Consider the following 24,809-nt stretch of genomic DNA (forward strand, 5'->3'; position numbering starts at 1 on the left):
GATAACAGCTGCATAGCTGAATTTCCCACTTGAGCTTGGGAGGAGGAGCAAATGACTCCTGTAGATGACAGAAGGCAGGAGAGTAATCTTGTGCCCCACGCCACCCAGGGTGGTGATAAGCTCCAGGGCTGGTAAGCTGGGGGCCAGTAGAAGGCTGAGGGGAGCGATCAGGGCTTCCTAGACAGAGATGTCTATCTGCCAAGTCTTTTCCCCCCTACCACAGCCTCTCTCGGTCACAAGACTGGGCTGGATGTGTGTGGGGAGGGATGAGTATCTCTCCTTTGGACTGCTCATTCTCTCTTAACATGAGTGAGATGCATATCATCATACCATTACTCTGGCTTCCAGAAACGTCTCTCCCATCCAAACCACCAGCTGCACATAGAATACCCAAAGCCGCTGGCAACAGGCCAACAGTCCTGCCATCCTGTTGCCACTTCAAAGCCCATCTGTCTGGCTCTGGAGTCACAACAAGATGACTTGTGGTTCTCACACCACCCTCAAGGCCAGAGCACCAGTGTGAGCATTTATGATCACCCCAAACCTGCTGCCATGTTATCGGCCACACTAGCGGAGATGAGCTGAATCAGACTCCTCTGCTCAAACTAATGGTTACCATGACACAGCCCCAAAAGCAAGGAGGCAAAAAAAAAAAAAAAAAAAAAGATTTATACCCAAAATAGATGCTGGTAAGGAGCTGAAGTTGTCCTTGGGCATTGAAAAGAGCCAGTACAGACTTCCAGAAAGGAGCATGCAATTCTGAGCGTGATAAGTCAGGAGATGCCCTGTCGGGAGCCATGCATGCTGCCGCAGCCAGATGGGTGTCCCACGCCCTCGGGGTCAGGGGCCAGGCTGAGGGTCCATGTGAGAATCAGCCCTGTGAACCCCCTATTTAGGGTGGCCGTGAGCATGGGTCAGATTCTGTCCTCCCCTCCCCTGGAGGTGGCCCGTGATCCACACCTGTCAGCTCCAGACCGTTGGCCCCTGCATCCAGTCCCCCACCCCATGTCTCTGAAACCCTCTAGGAGTGCTGAACGTCATGATCCCCACCACCATGGTTCCCCTGGAAGGCAAGTCAACAGCCTGGCTTTTTTGGATCCCTATGCCACTGAACCAACAGACAGAAAAAGGAGTTACGGGGCGCCTGGGTGGCTCAGTTGGTTAAGCGACTGCCTTCGGCTCAGGTCATGATCCTGGAGTCCCTGGATCGAGTCCCGCATCGGGCTCCCTGCTTGGCAGGGAGTCTGCTTCTCCCTCTGACCCTCCCCCTTCTCATGTGCTCTCTCTCATTCTCTCTCTCTCAAATAAATAAATAAAATCTTTAAAAAAAAAAAAAAAAAAAGGAGTTACCCCACTGGCTTGGGTGATCGATGCTGGTTACCAAAGAGAAACTGAGTTGCTGGTTCACAACAGAAGCAAGGAAGACCATGTCTGAAATCCAGAGGATTCTCTCAGTTACCTCTTAGAATTTCCATGCCCCAAAGTTAAGGTTAAGGGAAAACTTCAGTAACAGTGACAACAACAAAGAAGACAGGACAACCAGGGATTCGGATCCTTCGAGAATCTAGGTTTAGGTCACTGCACCAGGTAAAAGAAGGCTGGCCTGCTGAGTGTCCAGCTGAGCGCAGAGGAAATGTAGGGTGGGCAATGGGAAAAAGGAGCCAGACAGCAGATGTGGCCTTGCAAACAAATATAGAAATGAGAACTGTAGTAGTTTTGCATATTTTCTATTTACTTGATATATATACATGTTTATTTGTACATGGTAACTGTTTTCTTGTTTTCCCTCCTTCTTCCCATTATTTCATACACCAGTTGTTGGAAGTTAACTTTATAATTTAGTCTTTTTTTTTTTTTTTTTTAAGGGCTCAAACTCACGACCCCGAGATCAAGAGTTGCAGGCGCAGAGGGCCTGGGTGGTGTAATTGGTTAAGCATACAACTCTTGGTTTTGGATCAGGTTGTGATCTCAGGGTTGGGGATCAGGCCCCGCATCAGGCTCTGTGCTCAGCACAGAGTCTGCTTGGGATTCTCTCTCCTTCTCCCTCTCCCTCTGCCCCTCCTGCTCATGCTCTCTCTCTCTCAAATAAATAAATAAATCTTAAAAAAAAAAAAAAGAGTCACACGCTCCACCAACTGAGCCAGCCAGGCGCCCCTATAATTTAGTCTTTAGGTAAGAGAATAGTCAATGGGACTGTGATTGAATTTGAGAAGTTATTCATGTTGACAGTGGCTGATACAAGGATTGGTGGGACTCTTCATCTGGGGAAAAGGGTGAGAACCTCAGTGAGAAAAATAGCTGTGTCTTGCTAGGTAGAAATATAGCTTATTTGGTAGTTGTCGGGGGGCCCAAATGTGCGTGAAAGGTGCAAATGAACTGTGCAGCCGAAGGAGTAGACGGTGCCAGTTATCGATTTATTCATCCTTCATGTCCTGCTCAGTGAAAATGGAGCTAGGCCCTTGAAATATTTCTCCTTGGCCAGAGGGCCCGGCGTCAGACTCCGCCAGCAGAGGGCGATGGAGAGACACGGAAGAAAAGGGAGCCGTCTTCCCTAGACCCAGTGTGCTCTCTCTGAGGTTTCCAGCACTGTACACAACTCCTCCAGCAGCCAGATCCCGCTGCCCCTGTGGCTCCCCTACACCCAGTCCTGCCCCCAGTCCTGCCCCGGCCAGCACCGGGCTCCTGCAGGGAAGGGGCTCCTGCAGGGAGGGGGCTCCTGCAGGGCCTGGCCTCTGCCGTGTGTGACCGGCAGCAGCTTCACCCAACACTCCCCCTTGAGGGGGCTTTAGTGGCAATTGTGCCCCCAGCAAGATGTTTCCTCATGCACAGCTTTCCTTGGGACCCAGAGGATGGGCTTCCAGTGGGTTCTAGGGGGCAGGTTTCCAGCAAAGGTCTCAGCCCTGGGGGGCCTCTTCCCCTTAGTGGCTGGTCTCAAATGTGCTATTTCTAGATTCTCTGCCATTCGTTTTACTGCTCACTAGCCAATCTCTCATTACTCCCATCCCCTGTTGTAGTTAATAAGTCTCGATGGTGAACTTTTCCTGTTCAAATCACTATGTGGTTTCTGTCTTCTGAATGGACTCTGACTGATACGGTCACCCACAGCCTCAAAGGGCCATTTTCCAACCTCTCAGTCCTTGAGTTCAATTCAGCATCCGTGCCAGCCAACCATTACCCCGCTTCCAGCACGTCAATCATCTACTGAGCGCCACTGCTGAGCCCCGAGACACCCCTGCTTCTGCAAGTTCACAGGGTGGGGGATTCTCTGGCTCTCTCCCCCGTCCATGCCTCCACCCGGCTCCACGCCCTTGACTCTCCCACCCCGCGGGCCCCTCTGCTCTGTCTCTACTAGTGGGCACCCTCTGGGGTCCCGCTGGACCTTCAGCTGCCCTCTAACTTCCCCCTGCTGAAACACTCAGGCTTCGGAGTCCACTTTCCGAACATCTCCACCTGGCTGATTGGCAGTCAACTAAAATCCTACTCTTCTAGAACCAGATGCCTCCTGTTTCCTCTGGCTTCTCTCCGTCTGTGGAAGTGGCAGCACCCTCCCCTCAGCTGCTGAAGTCCCAAACCCCGAAGAGAACTGAGATCCCCCTTCCCCCACCTGATCCTCAGGCCTCCATCCCCACCTCCGCCCTGGCCCTCACCACCACAGGCCTCGGCCTTGGTGGTTATTGTGCAACGGGGCTCCCTGCCTCTCGTACCTCGACCTCCCACCCCAGCCACTCAGTGAAGATTTTCCACACATGGCTTCCTCAGTCAAAACCTATGATGCCTGATGAAAATGGTCTAAAATCGATGGTAGCGACAGTGGTACAACTCTGTGGATGTACTAAAAACCATCGAACTGCACACTTTAAATGGGTGAATTGTATGGTATGTGAATTATATTTCAGTAAAGCTGATATTTAAAAAAGCCCATGATGCCAGTGATCTTCACGCACAGTAAAATCTAAACTCTGGCCTGGTCTATGCCCATGGCTCACTGCAGAACCCCCCCCCCCGCCCCGCCCCCGCTTCCCAGCTGACCCCATCGTTCCAGGACCAGTCACTGTCCCCCAGCTTACATCCTCCGTCCCCACACTTGTGACTACACTCACACCATTCTCTCCTCTGACAGGGCCCCCTCTCCCCCATCCCTCAGCACCCCCCACTCCCACTGCTTCTCCTCGACCACCCAACCAGGGGTCTTTAATCAGTTTCTGTTGTGTGGTCATTTTGCTTTCCATGTGTATATGCACATGTCTGCTTTCCCAAACAGATGAGGTCAGAGTTCACACCTCGCACCTTGCAGGGCCCCCTGAACGGCCAACAGCTGTCTTCCCCTCCCGCCTTCCCCCTCCTGCCTATTCCAGGTGACCCTTGAGGCAGAGAGGACTGTGTGAAGTCACTCCCAGGCAGCTGCAACATCCCTAGCACAGTGCTGCGGTGCCCAGAGTGACCCCCCACAAGCCCCATTCTAGGGGTCGTTTAGCAGAGTTCCCCGAGGCACTGTGCCAATGGAAAGGGCCACTTTCAGGGGCTCTGGGCTCCTGCATCACCTTTCTCAGGCCAGGACGTACACCTGCTCCACCAGCCCCCAGATGCCCAGGGAGAAGGGGTTTGTGAGGGTCCCAGGTCAGGGTGTCAGTGAACCACAGGGAGCAAGGGGGGCTGGTCTCCCACACCCCTCCAGGCGCTTGGAGGCTGAGTCCCCGGCTTGCCTGGGACCACTCTCTCCGCACCATCTCTGCACATGCTTCTTTCACTCCTCCCAGATCAAGTGACACCAAGCGACCACCCACCTGACCCCCTCCCAGGCCAAAACTAAGATGTCCCCCAAAGGGTCCTCAGGGCCTCGGAGCTGCTGTCCTCTCCACCCACTGCTAAATGAACTACCTACTGGTCCCTGGTTTGCTTTCTCCTCACCCTCTGCCCCACCCAAAACCAAACCTCTTGTGGAGGGGGCCAAGGGGAGGAAGAAGAGCGCCAGATTCTGGGCAGCACCCCTCAGAATCACTAGCCCCTGGCCCAGCAGCCCTGGTGCCATTCATCCCCCACTTCGGCCCTAGGGAGGCTCAGCCGGTCCCTACCTCAAACCCCGGCTCTGCCCCTCACAGACGTGGGCTTGGGTTTCCCAATCTGTACAGTGCAGTAAACAGGAGCCCCTACTTTATAAACCCATTTTAAGGTATGCGAGAATCCCAGTCAACCATTTAGCACAATGCCTGGTACACAGTGGGCACTAAATAAATGTTAAGTCTTTAAAAAAGTATTATGTGATCAATCAGGCCAAAAGGCCAGTGACATGTCCTTAGAAAACCTAGAACCTAGACTCTGGCTTCAGACCACACCCACAAGTGGTTCTCGCTCGCTGTGGCCTGACCCAGAGGCCCCCCTTGGGGGCTCAAGCCCGAGTCTGCCGCGAAACAACCAGTCCAAGGGCCCTGGCCACAGGGACAGGTGACGTCTACACCAGAGCCCAGAATCTGTCCTCGTGGCCATACACACATGCACACACAGATACACACAGACAGATGCACGTGCACACACAGACACACATGCGTGTGCGCACACAGACACACATACAGACACTCCCCCCGCAAACACACAGCCAGTTACAGACACACAGAGACACACAGAGACACACATATGTAGACAGACACGTAGGTACACACACACACACAAACACACACACACACACACACACACACACACACACTCTTCTCCCACTCCAGGCACCCCCTGCACATGCGTCATACATTTCACCTACGGTCTGGGCCAAAGAGGCATTTGGAAACCAGCTTGGGAACCTCATAACCATTCATAACATTGTTCCGAGAGAAAACACAAAACATCGCCCGATAAACAAACATTTGCAATAGAATTCCTCCAAGAGCTAGGAATTGCCTGTGCTAGAAAACTAACAGAGCAAGAAGAGAAAAACCGCATAAACTTAGTTTGCCTCTGCAAAATTAATACCAATTACAAAAACATTTATGTGAACTGCTTACCATTGACACCTAATTACCATGCAGCACAATTATGCATACCATTAAGGGCATGCCAGATTAATTACGCTCTACGTTTCATCTGATTACACCCCCACACCCTCAGTCCATATCTGCCCAGCTTCCAGAGGCCTGCCCCTCCGACGGGGCACACGCGCAGGTCCGTACAAACCCAGAGAAGCACTGGGTTCCACACTCAAATCGAGCGTGGTCCCCACCCCAACCCCTTGCTCGGTCAGAGACGGCCTGACTCCGGCCCAGGCCTTCCTGCTGACATCACCACCATGGGAGCCCCGGGCCGGGAAGCCATCTTCCCAGCAGAGCCTCCTCCAGAAGGCAGAGATGCTTCAAAGGTCTCCCCCTGGGCGTGGCCGCATGCCCCGGGGGCCAGGATACAGCCGATGGTCACCATGTGTGCCGCTCACGAGGAAGCTGGCCTCACTGTCCAGACAGGGTCACCCCAAGCTCATCTCCCAGACCCCACCAGGGCCCTGCAGCCCTTTCCCTGGCCCTCCGAGGCAGCTCCTGGGCAAGGTCCCAGCCATGCTCCGCCCGGGCCGTGCACAGTGCAGAGCCTCTCCCTCCCTCGCCCTCTGCTCTCCACACAGCCGTGGGCAGTTCTGTCCCCCCTTTATTAAGGAGAAAAGGAACCGACTCCCCTAATTCCCATGTCACCCACTAGATGCTCTTCAAATACACTAGGGTGACCCAGGCCTGAGAGTCCATGGAGCGTGATAAATGGACCTGCCCAGGACAGGGAACTCCTCACAACTGACTGAGGAGACAACTGACTGAGGTGGGACAGGCCTCCCAGAGCAAAGAGCAAGAAGCAGCTCAGCCAGCGAGAGCGGGAAAGCAGGGGCACGCACGCGGGCGCGTCCGCAGCACCAGACCGGGAACCCGCGCGGCTGAAGGTTAATTCTCGAACACCCGTGAGGCCAACCGCATAAGGATTCTTCTAAAAGATGGGGGACATGAAAAGTGTGACGAGTGACATAAAATACTCAGGTTTAGTGCAAGAAGCAGTGTTTCAAACAAGCTCACACAAGCCTGTGAGGTTATTTGCAGATGGCAAAACTGAGGCTAAGGAGCATGGCATGATTTGCCCAAGGGTGCAGCTAGGAGGTGGCAGGGCCAAGGTGAGACCCCTGGCTGTCCGGCACTGGGTCTGGTGGCCCTGGCACGATGCTACACTCTGCCTCTTCTCTCAGTGGTGTTAACCTGGCTCATGTCATTTTTCTAGAAGTTCTCTGGAAATGGCCTTTCCCGTGACATACAGAAGACTCACTTCTATTTTAGAGAAAGTTTTTGTTTGTTTCTTTTACTTGCTTCCCAAAACTCCTGTCCCCAGCTAATCCCCAACTATCTCGGCAGGCCTGCCTCTGAAGGGAGGGTGGATGCCAACTTTGCAATTCACATACTGTTCTCAAAGGGTGACAGGACTCACCCGGGGTCCTGCAGCCAGGGAGCCCAGGGACCGAGTCTAGGCCTTGAGGCTCATCTTTTTTTTTTTTTTCTTTAAGTATTTTATTTATTTATTTGAGAGAGCGAGCAAGAGAGAGCATGAGCAGGGGGAGGGGCAGAGGCAGAAGCAGACTCCCCGCTGAGCAGGGAGCCCAGGATCATGACCTGAGCCTAAGGCAGGCAGGCACTTAACCTTAACTACTGAGCTACCCAAGCGCCCCGAGGCTCATCTTCTGAGGGGGCTCCTGAGAAGTACAAGCCCCTGCTCAGGGCCCTAGACATCAGGATCCCCCAGTTACTTCCCTCCTCAAAAAGACAGGGGTGGCCACAGTTATGGAAGAAAATGTGCCCGCCCTTCTAATCCGTCATGCTGGACCGGGCCCCACGCTGGGCCCCCCAACTGCAGTCCCTTCCCCCACGTGAAGCACCCCCAGGGCTCTCCCAGCCTACCCCCACCTGTGCCTCTCCGCGGCTGCCACCTGCACCCACGCAGCTGGCCAGGTGACATGGCCCAGCCGTTCCTGGCAGCTCTGCTCAGCTCTGCTCCCGAAATGCCTCACAAAGTGCCCCGCCTCCATGCCCACACTGCTCTCCCCTTCTGCCCAGGCTCCCTCTGCCCCCAGCCTCTCGCCCGGAGGCCCCTGGGGGCTCTCTCAGGTATAAATGCGGGCACGTTACTCCAAGCCCGACATCCCAGCGGGCTACATCCCAGCCTTCCACGGCCCAGCTCCAGCCCCGCCCTCCGGCCCCACAGCCCACCACCCCTCATATCCCACCAGGTCAGAAAGTGCCCTTGACCCCCTGGCTCACTGCTCTCTGCCCTTTGACGCTCTGCTCAAGCATCACCGCTTTAGAACGGTGTCGTGAGGAGCACGTCATCATGTCATTGTTGAATCACTATGTTGTATATCTGAAGCTCATTTAATAGTATAGGTCAACTAAATTTCAATTAAAAAAAAAAAAGCCCTTCCTGATTTTCTCTCCCCTCTGAATGAGATGTCCCTTCTCTGAGCCCCCGTGGTGTCCAGAGCTCTCTCCACCAGCCTGGATCCTAATAGTCGCCCTGGTCAGACGCATTTCACTGGGCACTTAGAGACCGCCTCAGTCCCTTTCATCTTTGTGGCCAGTGCCCGGTGCATAGTAGGTCTTGAGTAAAGGAACAGATGAACATTATTTGAGGATCTGAAGCAGGGGACCTCTGGACAGAAACCCGAGAGCTGCCAGGCCTGCCAAGGTGGGGTCCTGGCCACTCGCTCCCACGGAAACCCAGCTCTCCTGGAGTCCAGGCTGCGTAGAGGGTGTTGACCGAAGAAAACAGAGAAGCAACTGCCCGGCCCCAGTGGGCTTCCCAGCTGAGCCTCCAGTACCAGGTGGGCCCTCAGGCCACCACCAGATGGGAAGGGAGCCGGGCATGAGGGGATGGCAATAGGCACCACGTTGTCGCTGGTCATAACCCCACTAGGATCCATCCGCGTGCCATCTGCCAGGCCCGCTGTGGTCTAGACCCTTCCATGCCTCCAGGCCGGGGGGCAGAGCCAGCAGGCCCAGAACCTAGCAGAGAGTCACTGCCTGTTCTGGGCCCAAAGAGACGAGAGGGGAGCGAGAGAAGAGGCCCAGGGCTTAGGGGACCAGCGAGGGCCCCAGTGGGCATGGACTCTAACAAGACTGAAGTTCATGCATCCAGATGAAAGGCCCAGAGACCAGGCGGCCAGGGCCTGAGATCCACCAGCCCTGAGACCCCTACAGGGAGGATGACAGACAACATTGGTGGGGTCTGAGGGAGCAACAGGGCCTTCGCGGGGGGTCATCTTGCCCGGTCCCCACAGAAACCCTCATGCAGCCCTCTCGTGACCCCACGTAAAGAAAAGGAACTCGTATCTCCTGGCCACCTACTGCGTGCCAGGACCAGCGCTCGCTGTGTTTCAGACAGTGTGCATTTGATTCGGGCAATGCGGGAGAGAGGCGGAGGCTCTTCTCCCTGCCTGATGCACAGATGCCGAGCCTGCGGCACGAGGACCGGCCCGAGGACCCGAGGACAGGAACTGCGGGCTCTGAGCGCTGAGATGCGCATCCAGGTCTGCCCGCCGCCCGGCCTGCCAAGTCTCCTCTGGGCCCAGCATCTCTGTCCCCTAGTGGCAGGGGGCTCAGGGCGCGGGAAGGGGAGTGGGGCAGAGGGACCTGCTCCGCGCTTGCTTGCATGGTACCATATTTATCTTCCTGCCTTAATCCAGGGGTGGGGCAGAGACAGACAAGGACGCATACCCTTTCTCGTATCATGTTAAATGGGCAGCCTCAGAGGGGAAAGCAAACTCCCAGAGAGCACCCATGTGTGGGGGCTGGCGCTGGGAGCGGGGGGCTGTGGAAGGGGAAGGTGGGGGCTGTTGCCAAGCAACAGACAGAGGAATTTGTAGCTGCTTTTTCTCACCTCTCCACCCTGTCCCCTGGGTCACTGCCACCCACTCATGGGCCTCCCGATCACAGAGCTGGGTGCAGCTTGAGCCCACATGCCAGATGAGTTCCCCAGAACCCTTTCCATCCCTTTCTGGGGCCTCCTGAAGCCCAATTCTGTCCTCCCTGTGTGCGGCTCCCCATGCTGGCCATTCTGTGCCAGGGCTGGGTCGCCTGAGCTCCACCCTGGGACCCGGCCCTGGTTATACCTCCGGTTCCCAGGGACCCATTTGGGCCACAAGAGCCACCAGAGCGAAGCCTTCAACGATCTGCTTCCCATCCTGGGTGAACTGAGAGTTCAAGTCGCCATCCTATCAAGCTAACTTGGCCCACTGGCCCTGGCACAGACGGGGATTCAGCCAGCTGCCTATTTTCCACTCGCCCACTTAGCCCCAGCCTTTGCTTAGAGGCCTCCCAGCAGCTGTACTATTTCTCCCTGCAACCCTTCCAGGAAGGACAGGTACTTGAGTGGCCCCACCCTCTGCTGTCAGTCTCCAAGCTCACCTCTTATCCATTATAAAAAAGAGTCGTCCTTCCAACCCTAGCATGACTCAAATCTTTTTCATGTCCTTACCCAGAAGCTTTAAAAAGTGTGGTTTGGGGGCACCTGGGTGGCTCAGTCGGTTAAGCAGCTGCCTTCGGCTCAGGTCATGATCCCAGGGTCCTGGGATCGAGCCCCGCATCGGGCTCCCTGCTCAGCAGAGAGCCTGCTTCTCCCTCTCCCTCTGCCTGCCGCTCTGCCTACTTGTGCTATCTCTCTGTCAAATAAATAAATTTAAAAAAATCTTTAAAAAAAAATATTTAAAAAGTGTGGTTTTATTTATTTTTGTTGTTGTCATTAAGAAAGTAACACATGTGCGTTTACATTTTTTCAAAGATTACAAAGATGTATAAAGTATATAAAGTAAAAAGGCAAAGTCGTTGTTGACAGGTCTGCTGTGTATCCTCCCAGAACAACTTTTTCTGTCCATGTATATTTGTATTTATTTTAAAGGATTTTACAAAAACAAGATTACACTCTGCACACTGCTTTTGTGGGTTACCCAACACCATATCGTGGACATTTCACACATCAGAATAGACATGCTTACTACCACATTTCAAAGGCTTGGCTCAGGGGAATCTAAATAGATTCCCCTTTATCCATAAACGTATTTATCCTTTCAGAATCTCTAAAATTAATCACACAGGACCGTTCCCTCAAGAAGCCCCTTCCCAACAGGTTCCGTTTGCTGGAGTGTTGGAGGATCCCTCCTGCCAGGCACAGGGCCCTCTCAGGGTCCTCTGGGGAACCTCTGAGGGGAGGAACACTTCCAGAGGCCCCAGCCTCCCAGCCCAAGCATTCCCCGACATTCACCGCGACACGGCCCGGGCCAATTCGGTGCTCAGTAAACCACAGATCTGACCCCACCGTCCCATAACGTCCCCTATCAGCATCTTTGAACCTGTTCAAGTAAGGACCACTGGAGCACAGGGATCTAGGTGAGCTATTAGTTCCAGAACATCTGCACCAAGCCCCAGATCTATCCACACACCACAGCAGCAGAGAACTAGAGTAGAAGTCAGAACACCCAAGTTCTGACCCTCCTCTTACTAGCTGGCAGAGATGGTCCTCTGTCCCCTCGGTGTACCCAGACAGGGTGACTAACAACTGGCTCAGAATAAAAATGACCTTGACATTTGAAACAGAAACAGAGAGGGAAAATCAATAGGGATGACAGTGAGCAGGGCCATGACCGCAGGAAAGAGAAAATAGGAACCTGGGTATAGAAGTAAATAAGGCTGGGAAGCCTTAGGGGTCAGAGGGGACCTCAGCAGGACAGGAGTGGACCATGCTGAGCTATGGTTGAAAGAAAAAATTCCACTCCCTACTGGGATTCAGTTAGGAAAGCCCCAGACGTCTGCACCTCCTCCCCCTGTCGCTGTCCTCCAGACAGGCCTGGCCTGGATGTGATCAGCAAGGGAGATGTGGTCTGGAGGGCCCTGACCACTAGCTGTCCTTGCTGGGGGCTGCCAGGCACCTGCAGCCATGCCCGGGTCACATCCCCTCGGAGCCGGGGGCTCAGTTCAGCTGCGTGTGGCGGAGAGAGACTGGAGGGAAGGGCAGAGTCAGCTTCTGTGGCCCCCATTTCCCTCCTACTCGTAGCCCCTTGCAAGAATGTTCTGGAGGCTGGAGCACCTCAGCCTGGGTGAGGGGAAGCAATGGGAGGCCAAGCCAGGGACACTCCTCCTCCCCATTCAACCATGGGCATGCCGATCTTACCCTGGCTGCCGTTCCCCTTAACCTCCACAGCCCCCTGGGGTTGGTGTGATTTAAATATGCTCTCTTTCCCTCCAAGTCTGAGCTCTTAAGCGCTAGTAGTCTATGGAATATAAAGGGATCATCAAGAGCCTACACCAAATGAGCTCAGCTGGCCCCTTCCCTGCCCTCCCTTTCGTCCTTCTGGCTTCTCCCCACCCCACTCCACCCCACAATACCACTACAAACAGGGCAGTTCAAAACGACTGTCCACAGGACAAGCAGGAGTTACACAGCACAGGGGCCGCTCTCCCCAAATCGATGTGGGGCCTCAGCCTGGCCCCCAGCACACCCAGGGCCCCACTCCACCTCCCACCCCCCGACCCCCACCCAGCATCTCCTCCACACTCCAGCCACCCCATCCCCCACAGCCTGGCTTCCTCCCCTCAGCCTGGAAGCCCCACCTCAGTGCTTTAAGGCCCATCTTAGGTATCACCTCTTCCAAGAAGCCTTCCCTGATCCCCTCAGTTCTTTGTGACCTCACTGGCCTTCGAGCGCTTTATTTCTCCCTCTCCTGTGACTTTGGTCTGTGGTCATTAATTAGCTGGGCTCATCCTAACTCACTCTGTGGCCCCTCAAATCCTAGCACAGGGCCTTGCCCACAGGAAATGCTCAGCAAGCAAACACGGGACCGAAGAAAGAGCTGGAACTACAGCGTGAGGGATTTAAGGTGAGCACACAGACAACCTGTTCGCGGTGTGATCCGTTACACCGGGGAACCGACTGCCAAATGGCACTGAGGAGCCCTCCCCTCTGAAGCTCTGTCAATCAGAATCAGCCCTTTCCTCTGCTGTCCAAGATTGTGCAAAAGAGGCAGGCCGGTGGACCAGGCTTCTGAGCGCATTTCCTGCAGCATTGGTCCCCCCACGCTGCCCAAACCCCTCAGACCGCCACTTCGCTAAGGGAGGGACACACACCGTGCTCTGGAATTCTCACCACGACCTTAAGTACAGCCACGTCGCATTTCCACGGGACAGGTGAGGAAACTGAGGCACAGAGCCACTAAGTTAGCTGCCCCGGATCTCGAGGCAGGGAAGTGGCGGACTCCAGGGCCCTCACCTCGGCTGCCTCGAAACGGGCTCATGTCTAAGCAAGTCACCTCCCTCCCCACGCGGCTGCACAGAGAAGTCCGCACAGACACACGTGCACCCCACCCTGTCCTGCCCACAACACTCAGCCAAGGGGAGGCAGGCTTCACACACACACACACATCTCTGACACTTCATGGGTCTCAGATTTGGTTTTGGTTTTGGTTTTTCTTTTCTTTTTTTTTTTTTAGGGAAAAATAGTCAGAGACCTGACTGAAAACAAGCCCTCAAGATTTGGGGGGAAAGGAATCTAGCACCTTAGTTTACCATGAAAGCCCTCAGGAGCAGCAAAACGTAGGCCCACGGAGATGCCAGCCTCAAAGGGCAGGTGGGGGCTCCAATTCCCAAGGGCCGCGCCACACACCACACTCAGAGTCAGGGACCCCAGGCCCGCACAAGCAGCAGGAAGGGAACAGCGAAAGGCGCAGGATCGGCTCTTCTGGCCTCAGGCTCTGGGTAGAATTCCCAACCCCAGCCTGGCCCCACCCCCAAACAGCCCCCAACCCAGCTCCAAGTGCTCTTAGCACTTAAAGTTCTCTTTCAACCCTACATTGTAAGGCTTGGATACTAATGGTAACATTTCAGGCCCAGGGGCGCCTGGGGGGCTCAGTTGGTTAAGCGACTGCCTTCGGCTCAGGTCATGATCCTGGAGTCCCAGGATCGAGTCCCGCTTCGGGCTCCTTGCTCAGCGGGGAGTCTGCTTCTCCCTCTGACCCTCCACCCCCTCATGCTCTCTCTCTCTCTCTCATTCTCCCTCTCAAATAAATAAATAAAATCTTAAAAAAAAAAAAAAAATTTCAGGCCCAGTGATGGGGAGTGAGTGGTCTATTCTTAACTTACCCATTGGGGATGGGGAGCAGCTAAGACTGCTCCAAGTTCCCTACATGCTTCCCAACAAAAGAAGCCTCGCCTGGCCACAGCTAGGGAGAGGACAGGGACCAAAACCACAGATGTGTAGCAAGCTCCCCCACCATTCAGCAGACACCCATGGAGGTCCCGCTAAATGTCTGATGGGGGACCCAGAGGCAGCCAAGTCAAGGGCCTTGTCCTGTGGAGACCACAGGCTTATGGGAGAGAGCGGGAGCAGGGGAGAATGTAAATTCCCCAAGGGCCAAGTCACCCTGGGCAAGTATTTTATAGCTTGTCCTGCATTTCTTGCAGCCTTTTTCAGAGGACCATTGGCAGTGATGTGTGACTGTGATAGGCAAATATCCACAAGGGACTCGAGAGCATATTGTGAATTGGACTGGGGGGGGGGAACCTCAGAAATTATATACACACACGGATTTACACATGGAAGCCTACAGAAGGACACACGCGTGTGAAGGTCTACCGGGGAGGCTGTATTTTTACACTCTCTGTGGAGACACCTGAGACAAACCTCTCTCCCTGCAGGGCCCCCACCCCTCACGCCACCTTTTCCTTTCAAAGCCCCATCCCCCAGGAGGCCTTGCTCTCTCAGACCTCCTCTCCTTGGAAGCCCTTCCGGATTACCGCTGTGTGGTGAAAACAGACCACCCCACCCCCATTCCTGGGTCTGAAATTCCACCACTAGAATCAGAGCCATAGAATTTCAAAGTTGGAACGGACCTCCAAGCTCCAGTCCAACCCCCACCCCACAGAGGAATCCTGTCCGCGGACACCCTGTCAGATGGCCACAGTGCGGTCCGGTGTCCTCTCCAGGGCTCGGGGGGCAGCCCTCGCACTGTGCACCCGGCACTCCTCGATTCTAGAAGGAATTCACCTTTCTAAGGCCAGCCTCCTGTTGCAGGCGCCCTGTGCCTGGGCTGGAAAACAAGGAGAGAGCCTGGGTCAGCCTGAGCTGGGGGCTCTGCATCGGAGGAGTGGCTGCAGACAAGAACCAAGCAGCTGGACAAGAGTGCAGAGAGAGAGCCAGGGCCCAGAGAAGTGGGGCCGGGGAAGGGAGGCAGGCAGGTGGCAGAGCTGAAGCACAGTCGGCCGGCCCCTGCCCGGGAGCAGCACATGCACACACATGCACGCACACTCACGCTTGCACAGAGTGGCCTGTCAAACAGCCCAACCAGGCTCTCCTCAACGGGACCTGGAGGCGGAGGGGGACCCCCTTGCCCCAGAAACCTAGCAGCAACTCCTGACAACCGCAGCCTCTCAAAGCCAGGCAGCTCAGGAAACCACCAGAAGATAGCCCCTGCCAGCAGAGAGGACAAGCCCAAAGAGGGTCCCTCCGCCTGACAGCTGGGCTCCCCAGATCCCACAGGCCAGTCCCCACACTCCAGCAACGCCTAGGGAGAAAAGCTTCCCTGGCTGCAGCTGTCCCATCTGCCTGGAAGGGAGGAGGCACAGGCGAGCAGCACCTGATCCCAGGATCCCTTCACAGCCCGCCGGCCCAGGAGGCTGGAGGCCGGTCCGGCCGCTGGCAGCCCAGGGTGAAACATGAAGACCGAACAGTCCCCCAGGGATGCTGATGGCAGTCTCTGGGCATGGCGGCGAGGGGCAAGCTGGGTCACAGGGCAGAGGGCGCTTCTCGTCCAGGCTCCTGTCCCTGCTGGTTTGAGAGGGGCCGCGTGGAGTGGCTCTGGGCGCCCCCTCCCCGCCCCCCGCCGCCCTTCCTCCCCCGCCCTGAGGCCGGAGCTGCCCAGCTGGGTGCTGGACGCCATCTTGGGTCAAGGTGCAGCCACAGGGGGCTCCCCTCAGGAGCAGGGGAAGAAAGCCCCCGAGACTCAGCAAGCCCCCCATTCCCCAACCAGGGCAGCAACACCTACTCAACTGGCTTTGCAGTAGAGAGAGGTGGAAGGACGTGGGGATGGAGAGAAAAGTGGGAAATAACAGAGAGGGGGTGGGAGGGGAGTGGGTGCCCCCAAGAAGGGAGGTTCCAGGAAAGCGAAACGCAGTTTGGCAGCCGGAGGGCCGCGGGCCCCAGCGATGGGGGGCTGGGGGAGGCCGGGGGCGGGCCCTGGACCCACGCCAGCTTGGTCCGCGCCGAGGGGGAGGGAGGGCAGGGCGGCCAGGGGGAGGGGAGCCGGGGTGAGGGCGGGACACGGACCGCGGCCGCCTACGGCTCCGAAGCTCGGGGTCTCCTGGGGCGCGGGGCCGCGGGGCCGAAGACCCCGATCTGCAGCCTCTGCGAGGCCTCGTCCTTCACTGTACAGATGCGAAGCTTTCAAGGACACGTCTGCACCGGCCCAGCGGGGGTGCGTGTGCGTGAGTGTGTCCGCGTGCGTGTGTACGACGGGGGGTGCTGCTGCGGGGGGCGACCCCGGGCGCTCCCACCCGCGCCGCTCCCGGCCCTGGCCCTGGCCCTGGCCCGCAGCTCCCATCCCCGCGTTTTCCGGCCCCCGGAGCCCCGGCCCGGGATCTTCGCCCGCCCCCGCCCCGCCCCCACACTGCGGCGCCGCCGCCACCGCCGCCACCGCCGCCGCCGCCGCCGCCCCGGCTCCCACGGCCCGCGGCGGGGGCAGGGAGGAGCCAGGCACGACGTCCCCCCCCCGCGCGCCGCCCGGCCCTCCGCGGGGAGGTGTGCCCCCCAAGTGGCACTCTCCCCACCCCCGCCGCCCCTCCCAGATCCGCTGGCACCCCGCACCCCCAGCCACAGGTGGCCGGAGGAGGATCGCTGCGCAGCGCTCCCCGGCCCGGCCCCCGGATCACCCCTCGGCCCGCCCCCGGGGGCCTCCCGGGTCCCCCGCCCCGCCGGGCCGAGGAGGGCCGGGAGCCGGGGGGAGGGGCGGGGGGCCGGGTCGTGCCAGGCTGCCATTTTCTGCCGCCGCCGCGGAGCCTGCGCGGGGCCCGGCCCCCGCCCCCTCCCCCGCTCCCTGCGGGCCGCGGCGGGAGCCGATCATTCCGGGTCGGGGTCCGCGCCCTCCAGCGCCCCGGCCGCAGGCCCCAGGCGGGGCCCCGGGGCGGGGGCAGGGCCCGGAAGGCGGGGGCGGCCAGGCCGGGGCCCCTGCGGCAGCGCCGAGCCGGGCACCACGGCTGAGGCCGGCGGTGGAGGGGGGCCCCCCGCGGCATTGTATAGACTTGAACTTGAGCCCGGAGCCGGGCGGGGGCGGGGAGGGGGCTCCGCGCCGGGAGCGGGCGGGACGGGAGGGGGCGCCTGCCGAGCCCGCGGGGACATAAACAAACCCTCAAATCCCCCGCGCCGCCCTGGCCAGCCCGGCCCGCCGTCCCCGCCCGCAGCCCTGGCCCCGCGAGCGCCCGGCGCCGAGTTGCAGGGGTCCGGGAGCGTGCCCCGAGCTGGGCACTGCCCGCCGCTGTGCCCCCCGCCCGGCCTCCCCTCCTCCCTGCCCGCCTCCGGGCCGGCCTCCCGGGCCGCCAGCAGCGGCGCTCATTACCGTGTGGCCGGTGGGGTCGGGCCGGCCCGGCTGCGCGCCCTGGTGCCGCGGCGCCGCGTCCCGGCTCGTCCTCTGCTCTCGCCGCCGCCGCCGCCGCCCGCGCGCCCTCCCTCCCTCCCGGCCCGCCTGCCTGCCTCGCTCGCTCCCTCCCTCCGCTCGCTGTCGCGCTCCCTCTCTCCGCCTCCTCTGCCGGGTCCCCCCCTCCCACCCCTTCTCTCCGCCTTCCTCCTTCCCTCCCTCCGGCCGCCCGCGGGCCCAGGCCTCCGCCCGCTGCTCGCCCCCCGCGGCCGCGCTGGCCCCGGCCCCGGCGCTGCGGAGCCGGCCCGGGAGGCAGCGCCGACTGGGGGGCCCCGGGGCGCCGCGGCGGTAGCGGCCTGGGCGCGCGGCCGGTCCTAGCGCCCTCGGCCCGACTTCCCGGCCTCTGCGGCCCCGCCGGGGGTCTCCGCACGCTGCGAGACGGAGGGCCGGACCCCACAGTGCCCCGACCCTGCGCTGGGCCTGGGCACCCCGCCGCGGCCGCGCTCCGGGCCACTCCGCCGGGGGCCTTGCTGCAGCCCTCCTCCGCCCCCCCCCCCCCCCGCGGGGCACCCCGCTACCTGGCGCTGCCTCTGCGCTGGGTCCCCGCATCCAGCACTGGCCGCAGGGACAGCGGCCCCTCCTCTCCCCGGGCCGGTGTCAAGTGCCTCCCCCCAGCAGCCCGCGGAGCCCCCGGCGGCCTTCACCCTGCAGTTCTCCCGACCTCCACCAGAGCCCACTGCACTCTGCCTGCCTCAGCACTGGGGCTGGGGACAGCAGCGCCGGCCCATCCGCACCGCAATCCCCACCCGACCCGCCACCCCCGCCAGGTGCCGCCGCCGAATGGAGGCCAGCCCACTCGACAGGGCCAAGGTCGAGGCGCCAGGTCCATCCAGGCCGTCCTGGAGGCTCGGGCACCTCTATAGGATGAGTCCCCTTAGGGGGAGTGAGCTCCCCATACCTTGAAGTGTCCAAGTAGAGTTGAGTGCCCTCAGTTGGACAGTGGAAGACTGAAAGACCTCATGGGGTGGGAGGTTGAACTAAATGACATTGAAGATCCCTTCCAGCTCTAAGATTCTGTGCACACCTACACTCCACCCTCACACTTACTCACCCCTTTCCCGCGGGGGTTGTTCTCATTTCCCAGAGACTTCGGGCTCCAGGTTTCTGACTTGGGGCATCTCTCTCTACTTCTGTCAGCACAGCCACCCTCTGCTCATCACTTCCCCAACTGCTATCTCTAGGGCTTGGTGCTGGGCCCCCTGATCCCCTCAGCCTGGCTCCACTTCTGCCTGTACCTCCCCCAGCCTCTCCTACTGTGCACCCCCAGTGCACCGAGCACTTCAGCTGCATGGCGGTGCCCTCAGCTCTCTGACCCAGGACATGTTGTGCTGCCTTCCCCAGGCACCCACCATCCCACTTGTGGGCGGGGGCTCCCGGAGATGGGCACTCAGGCCCTCACTGCTGAAACCAGTCCTGCTTTTCCCTTCTCCCCCACCAGCTTCACCCCTTTGAGGGCATAGGTACACAGTTACCGAACTCTTTGAGACATGGAGCCCAACTTTCGTCCAGGAGGTTTTCCTTCTGGAAGCTCCCTAATGCTCCCAGATCCTCCAGTCTTCCCCACTCGCCAGCCTCAAGGTCAGAGGCCACTCTCCACACAATCGTCCTGGCGTTTTTCAGTGTCACCCTCACTCGAGTGGTCACCCCATGCCACTGATGACAGGCCCTGCTGTCCGTGGATTCCACCTGTCCAGTTCCAGAGACTCGTGCTGTTTCTCCCATGAGGACAAGAACCACATCTGTAGCTTGGCACTTGGCACCCAGTAGGTTCTCAATAAACATTTGTTGAATGAATGCGTGCATCGCAGGTTCCTTGCCGCTCTGCTTTCCACACCAAGCTAGGCATCCGCAAGTACTGTAAAGCGGGGCTAAGGGGAAGACCATGTTTAGAAGGATGGTGCCATACCTCTCCCTTCCTCAAGGGCTTATATAATACTGCCCCCAAATAGCAGCGACTGTTTCCTGAGTGCCCCTGCGTGCTAGGCACCGGGCTTGGCGCATTTCTCTGCCAAACCTGTGTGGTGGTTTATATTATCCTCACTCTACAGATGAAGAAACTGAGGCTTAGTCAAACCACACAGTTGGGGAAGTCACAGAACCAGGATTCAAAGCCTGGTTCATCTGACCCTGAAATCACCACATCACACTTTTGAAACATTATAGTTGCTCTCCACAAGCTGAAATTCTCAGGATCAAGAAGGGCAAATGTAAGTTTCTATTAAGTAGAACTATCTATGATGAAGTCCCTGGGAGCCCATAATGTGGGCTCCGTACCACACATCACACTGGGTCTGGCTCCGATTGGTTTAGCCCTTTGGGCTCCTAGACCCCCTCACTTCTGTCCATTCCACTGTGGTCTGACCAGAATCCTGGTTGATCCTAGATTATCTGGATCGAGGGGCAGTATCAGTCAGGATATGCTAGGTTATCCTGCAATAGCAAACAACCCCAAATTTTCGTGACTTAAAATCACAGAGGTTCTGTGGAAAACAGCATGGTGGTTCCTCACAAAAATTAAACGTGGAATTACCATATGATCTAGCAATCCCATTTCCGCGTATAGACCCAAAGAAACTGAAAGCAGAGACTCTCACAGTCTCTGCTATTTGTACACCAACGTTCATAGCAGTATTATTTGCAATAGCCAAAAGGTGAAGACAACTCAGATGTTCATGAATAGATGAACAGATAAATAAAATGTGGCGTATACATACAGTGGAATATTATTCAGCCTTAAAAGGGAAGGAAATACTGGGGCGCCTGGGTGGCTCAGTTGTTAAGTGTCTGCCTTCGGCTCAGTTCGTGATCTCAGGGTCCTGGGATCGAGCCCCGCATCGGGCTCCCTGTTCTGTGGGAAGCCTGCTTCTCCCTCTCCCACTCCCCCTGCTTGTGTTCCCTCTCTCGCTGTGTCTCTCTCTGGCAAATAAATAAATAAAATCTTTAAAAAAAAAAAAAAAGGGAAGGAAATTCTGAAAGCTGCTGCAACATGGATAAACCTTGAAGACATTCTGCTAAGTGAAATAAGTCAGACACGAAAGGACAAATATTGTGTGATTCCACGTACATGAGGTACGGAGAATAGTCAAATTCATAGAGACAAAGTAGAATAGTAGCTGCCAGGGACTGGGCTCTGGGGGGTGGGTGTGAGGAGTGGGAAGGTCATGTTTAGTGGGTACAGAGCTTCAGTTTGGAAAGATGGAAAAGAGTTCTGGAGGTGGATGGTGGTGATGCTTGCACAATATGTGAGTGTACTTACTGCCTCTGAACTCTACACTTAAAAATGGCTAAGATGGCAATTTTATGTTACACATATTTTACCACAATAAAAAAAATTGAGCATGGCACAACTGTAAATTAAGTTAAATATAAAAAACCGTAACTTTTCCTGCTCCCGTTACATGTCTGAGGCGAGTCTGCAGAGGGGTAGAGCTCACGGAATATTCTGGGACCCTGGCTGACAGAAGAGCCACCATCGCCAGGAGAGCACAGGAGGGTATCACACTGACAGAGCTGTTCGTCCCTCATTGGCCAGAACCAGTCCCACAGCTCCATTCAGCTATCGGGATCCAGGAAGTAAACACTACCACGGATCTCAAAGCAGGGAGAACCAGCCACATTTAGCAAAAGCAGCAGCAACTCCTTCACCCACAACATGTTCCTCTAACATCTTCCACCCGGCGACTCCAGCGGAAGGCTCCATTCCCACACTTCTGACTCAGATGAGACTCTACCCTTGGCCCCCCACACTCTGCTAGACCTTATGTCCTCTCCATCAGTCGGCTTCTGAAACTATTCCACCTGCCTTTGCTGCACCCCCTCCCTGATGTCCGGACTTGGCTCACCTACCATCCTGCTGGGTGATTTCAACCCCACAGTGACTCACCACTTGGGTCATCTTCATACCCACTGCTTGTCACACCCACCAGAAGAGCTGCATCACAGGCCACTATCCACGTAGGTTCTTCATCGATAGCAAATGGTGACACTTCCACCTACCTTCCATGTGGCTTGTTATATTCGTCAAGACTCTCAGTCACATGGGACAGAATCCCAGCCTAAACTAGATTTTAAACAAAGGGATTCAGTAGTTTAGAGTTTAGACAATTGGGAAGCCCAGGGTTGGAGAGTCAGGAATAGGTAAATCCGGGGACTCAAATGCCACCTCCTGAGCTCGCTGTCTCCATCACGCTTGTCTGCTCCCCATTGTGTTGGCACTTTCTCTCCTCCTTGCATCAGATTCCAAGATGGTGGCCAGCAGTCTCAGGCATACCTTCTCCCAGTTCAGAATCCCAGTGGAAGAACAATGTTTTCTTTCCCCTCCGGAAGCACCCCAATTCTTCTAGGACATGAAGCTCCACGTCTGTTAGCAACAACCCCTCCCCCACCTCGAGCCTCAAGGTCTGAGACACGTAACTGTTCTGTTTTGTTTTTTGTTGTTACCCTCACTCAAGGGGCCATCCCCAGCAGAAAAGTTCCAAGGGTCACTTCAGTTGTTCTGGCCTTGGTCACAAGCCCACCGTGACCCAGGTTCTACAAACAGTAGGACAGCATGAGTCACATGCCCACGCCCATAAGTGAGTGCAGGAGGTGGCCCTCGCATGGACAGATCCAGCCAGCGCCCCAGGGAGTAGGAGCAGAGTTGTCCCCCAAAGCAAGGGGTGCTGGGCAGACACTCTGCACGTCCCCCCATGGCTGCCCAGCATCCACGCGGACCTTCTTTCCTCGTGTACGCGCTTTCGAAACGCTCTGGCTATCTGATGGAGATGGTGGTTGCACAACATTGCAAATGTGCTACCCACCACTGAAATGTACATTTTTACATGATTAATGTTATGGGAATTTCACCTCAATAAAAGAGATATTTTTAAGATGTTCTTACTAAAATGAAGAACCCACGCCATCTACAACTAAAAATGCACTTGATCTCCTTCCCAAAGGAAGATGATCCAAGTATGACCAGCTCTAAAATCAGGATCTCTGAGTAATGTGCATTTCTCTCAATGAGGTGGATGTGGCTTCTTATCTATCACGGTGGCTAAATTATAAATATAACTACCCCAAAACACCAAGTCCGTGACGGCAGAGAGAAAACAGATGATCCACCGTAAGGACTGACTTCGCAAAAGAGGAGAAGGGGAAGATCCTTCGGGGGTTGCCAGCCCACGGCCTACACCACACCCTGCTGGCTGGGCTGCCAGGGCTCACTTCTCCACGGGGGAGCCCGGGCCTGGTCCTGAGAGAGTCTCCCCGGTTCACTGTCCTCCGTGGCCGTGCCTGAGGGCCCACAGGGAAGAAGTCTCCTTCGGGGAGCGCCAACTTCCTGGTGGCGCGGTTGCATCTTCCTGGGGATTCCTTCAGAGCTTGAGCCATCCCTAGGTCTGGGGATTTGATATCACTTCCATAAAGCCTTAGCCAGCTGCCTGTCAGCTCATTCTCTGGGAACTCCGTGGACCAGCAACCAGCCCCCCCGAAGGCCCCACTCCCACAGCAACTGTCATGAACCTCCCCCATTTCTAGATGTTGGTTTGGCCCCTTCTCCCAGGAGACACCTCAGCCTCTACCTCTCACTCCAACATGAGCCTCACACTGTGCTTTGACAGACATAAAAATATAGATGTAAAATATATGTGTGTATATATGCATGTCTGTCTGTGTCTCTATAGATGGATTCTTTTTTCTGTCCACGGAGAGCGCCTACGAGCAATGAAACCTCCCCAGCAATGAGCACACCTCATGCCCAGATCTTAGTTTCTAAACACCATTCTTTACTAAAAATAACTGTGCCTTTCTGGAGGAATGGCAGATTCCAGAGTGAGGCCAAGCAAGGAACAAGATGAGCCCAGAACATGTCACACTGAAAAGTAAGGAAGTGCTCAAAGAATAATGGGGTACAGGGGAGGGGCTCCCACTGGCAAAATATGGGAAAATTTGAGCATCAGAATCACGATGATACCAACAGATTACAACCCACCAAATAAAATAGGAATCTAGGAGTCCACACTGCTAGAAATAAATGAATAAATTGCAAGCTTAATGAGGAACAGGATATTTACATAGTCTCAAAATACTTCCCAACAAAATACTAATTACAAAGGGAAAAAGAGTGACTTTACAATGGAAAAACCTGAAACACATCCCTTTCATCAAGTGATTAAAGTTAACATCATCAGTAATGAGCCAAATTGAAATGGTATGCCACCTAACAGGAAGCCGTGACAACCACATGGCATCATTTCTATGATATTCCAGCCCAAGATGCATCACCTGAATCTAATCTTGAGGAGACATCAGACAAACCCTATCTTAATCCATTGGGCTGCTATGACAAAGTACCAGAGGCTGGTGGTTTATAAACAACAAAATTCATGGGTGCCTGGGTGGCTCAGCCTTTAAGCGTCTGCCTTCGGCTCAGGTCATGATCCCAGGGTCCTGGGATCGAGCCCCACGTCAGGCTCCTTGCTCAGTGGGAAGCCTGTTTCTCCCTCTCTCACTCCCCCTGCTTGTGTTCCCTCTCTCGCTGTGTCTCTCTCTCTGTCAAATAAATAAAATCTTTAACAAACAAACAAACAAACAAACAAAACAACAAACATTCACTTCTCACAGTTCTGGGGTCTGAAAAGTCCAAGATCATCACACCAGCAGATCTGATGTTTGATGAGGATTTCCTGGTTCATGGACAGCCATCTTTTCTCTGTGTCCTCACATGGTGGGAGGGACAAGCCAGCACCCTGGGGTCTCTTTTATATGGGCTTTAATCCCAATCATGAGGGCAGAGCCTTCCAAAGCCCTACCTCCTAATGCCATCACCTTGGGCATTAGGTTTCAACATAAGAATTTTGAGAGGACACAAACACCAGACCACAGCAAACCCAAAACAAGGGATATTCTACAAAATAACTGACTTGTATTTTTCAAGAATATCAAGGTCATGAAAGTCAATGACAGATTGAGGAACTGTTCCAGATCAAAGGAAACTTAACACATGACAATTAAATATGTGATTCCAGGGGCGCCTGGGTGGCTCAGTTGGTTAAGCGACTGCCTTCAGCTCAGGTCATGATCCTGGGGTCCTGGGATCGAGTCCCACATCGGGCTCCCTGCTCAGCTGGGGGTCTGCTTCTCCCTCTGACCCTCC

The 24,809-nt window shown here is 56.2% G+C and overlaps 1 protein-coding gene across 3 annotated transcripts in view; it reads right to left on the reverse strand.

The window, feature by feature from the left end:
• The window catches only part of DNMT3A (DNA methyltransferase 3 alpha), a 96,465-nt gene extending 77,830 nt beyond the window's left edge, over positions 1-18,635 (reverse strand). Inside the window, exon 1 of one of the 3 annotated variants that reach the window (XM_032391451.1) lies at positions 18,573-18,635. The gene's annotated coding sequence lies outside the window, so the exon portion shown is untranslated. Of the gene's footprint in view, positions 1-17,596; positions 17,680-18,192; positions 18,360-18,572 lie in introns of those variants that run through there. The other 2 variants (XM_032391450.1, XM_032391449.1) reach the window with 2 other exon arrangements.
• Between the last annotated feature and the right edge of the window lie 6,174 nt (positions 18,636-24,809).

This window comes from Phoca vitulina, unplaced genomic scaffold, assembly GCF_004348235.1.
Source record: "Phoca vitulina isolate PV1807 unplaced genomic scaffold, GSC_HSeal_1.0 scaffold63, whole genome shotgun sequence".
Taxonomy (NCBI): Eukaryota; Metazoa; Chordata; class Mammalia; order Carnivora; family Phocidae; genus Phoca; species Phoca vitulina.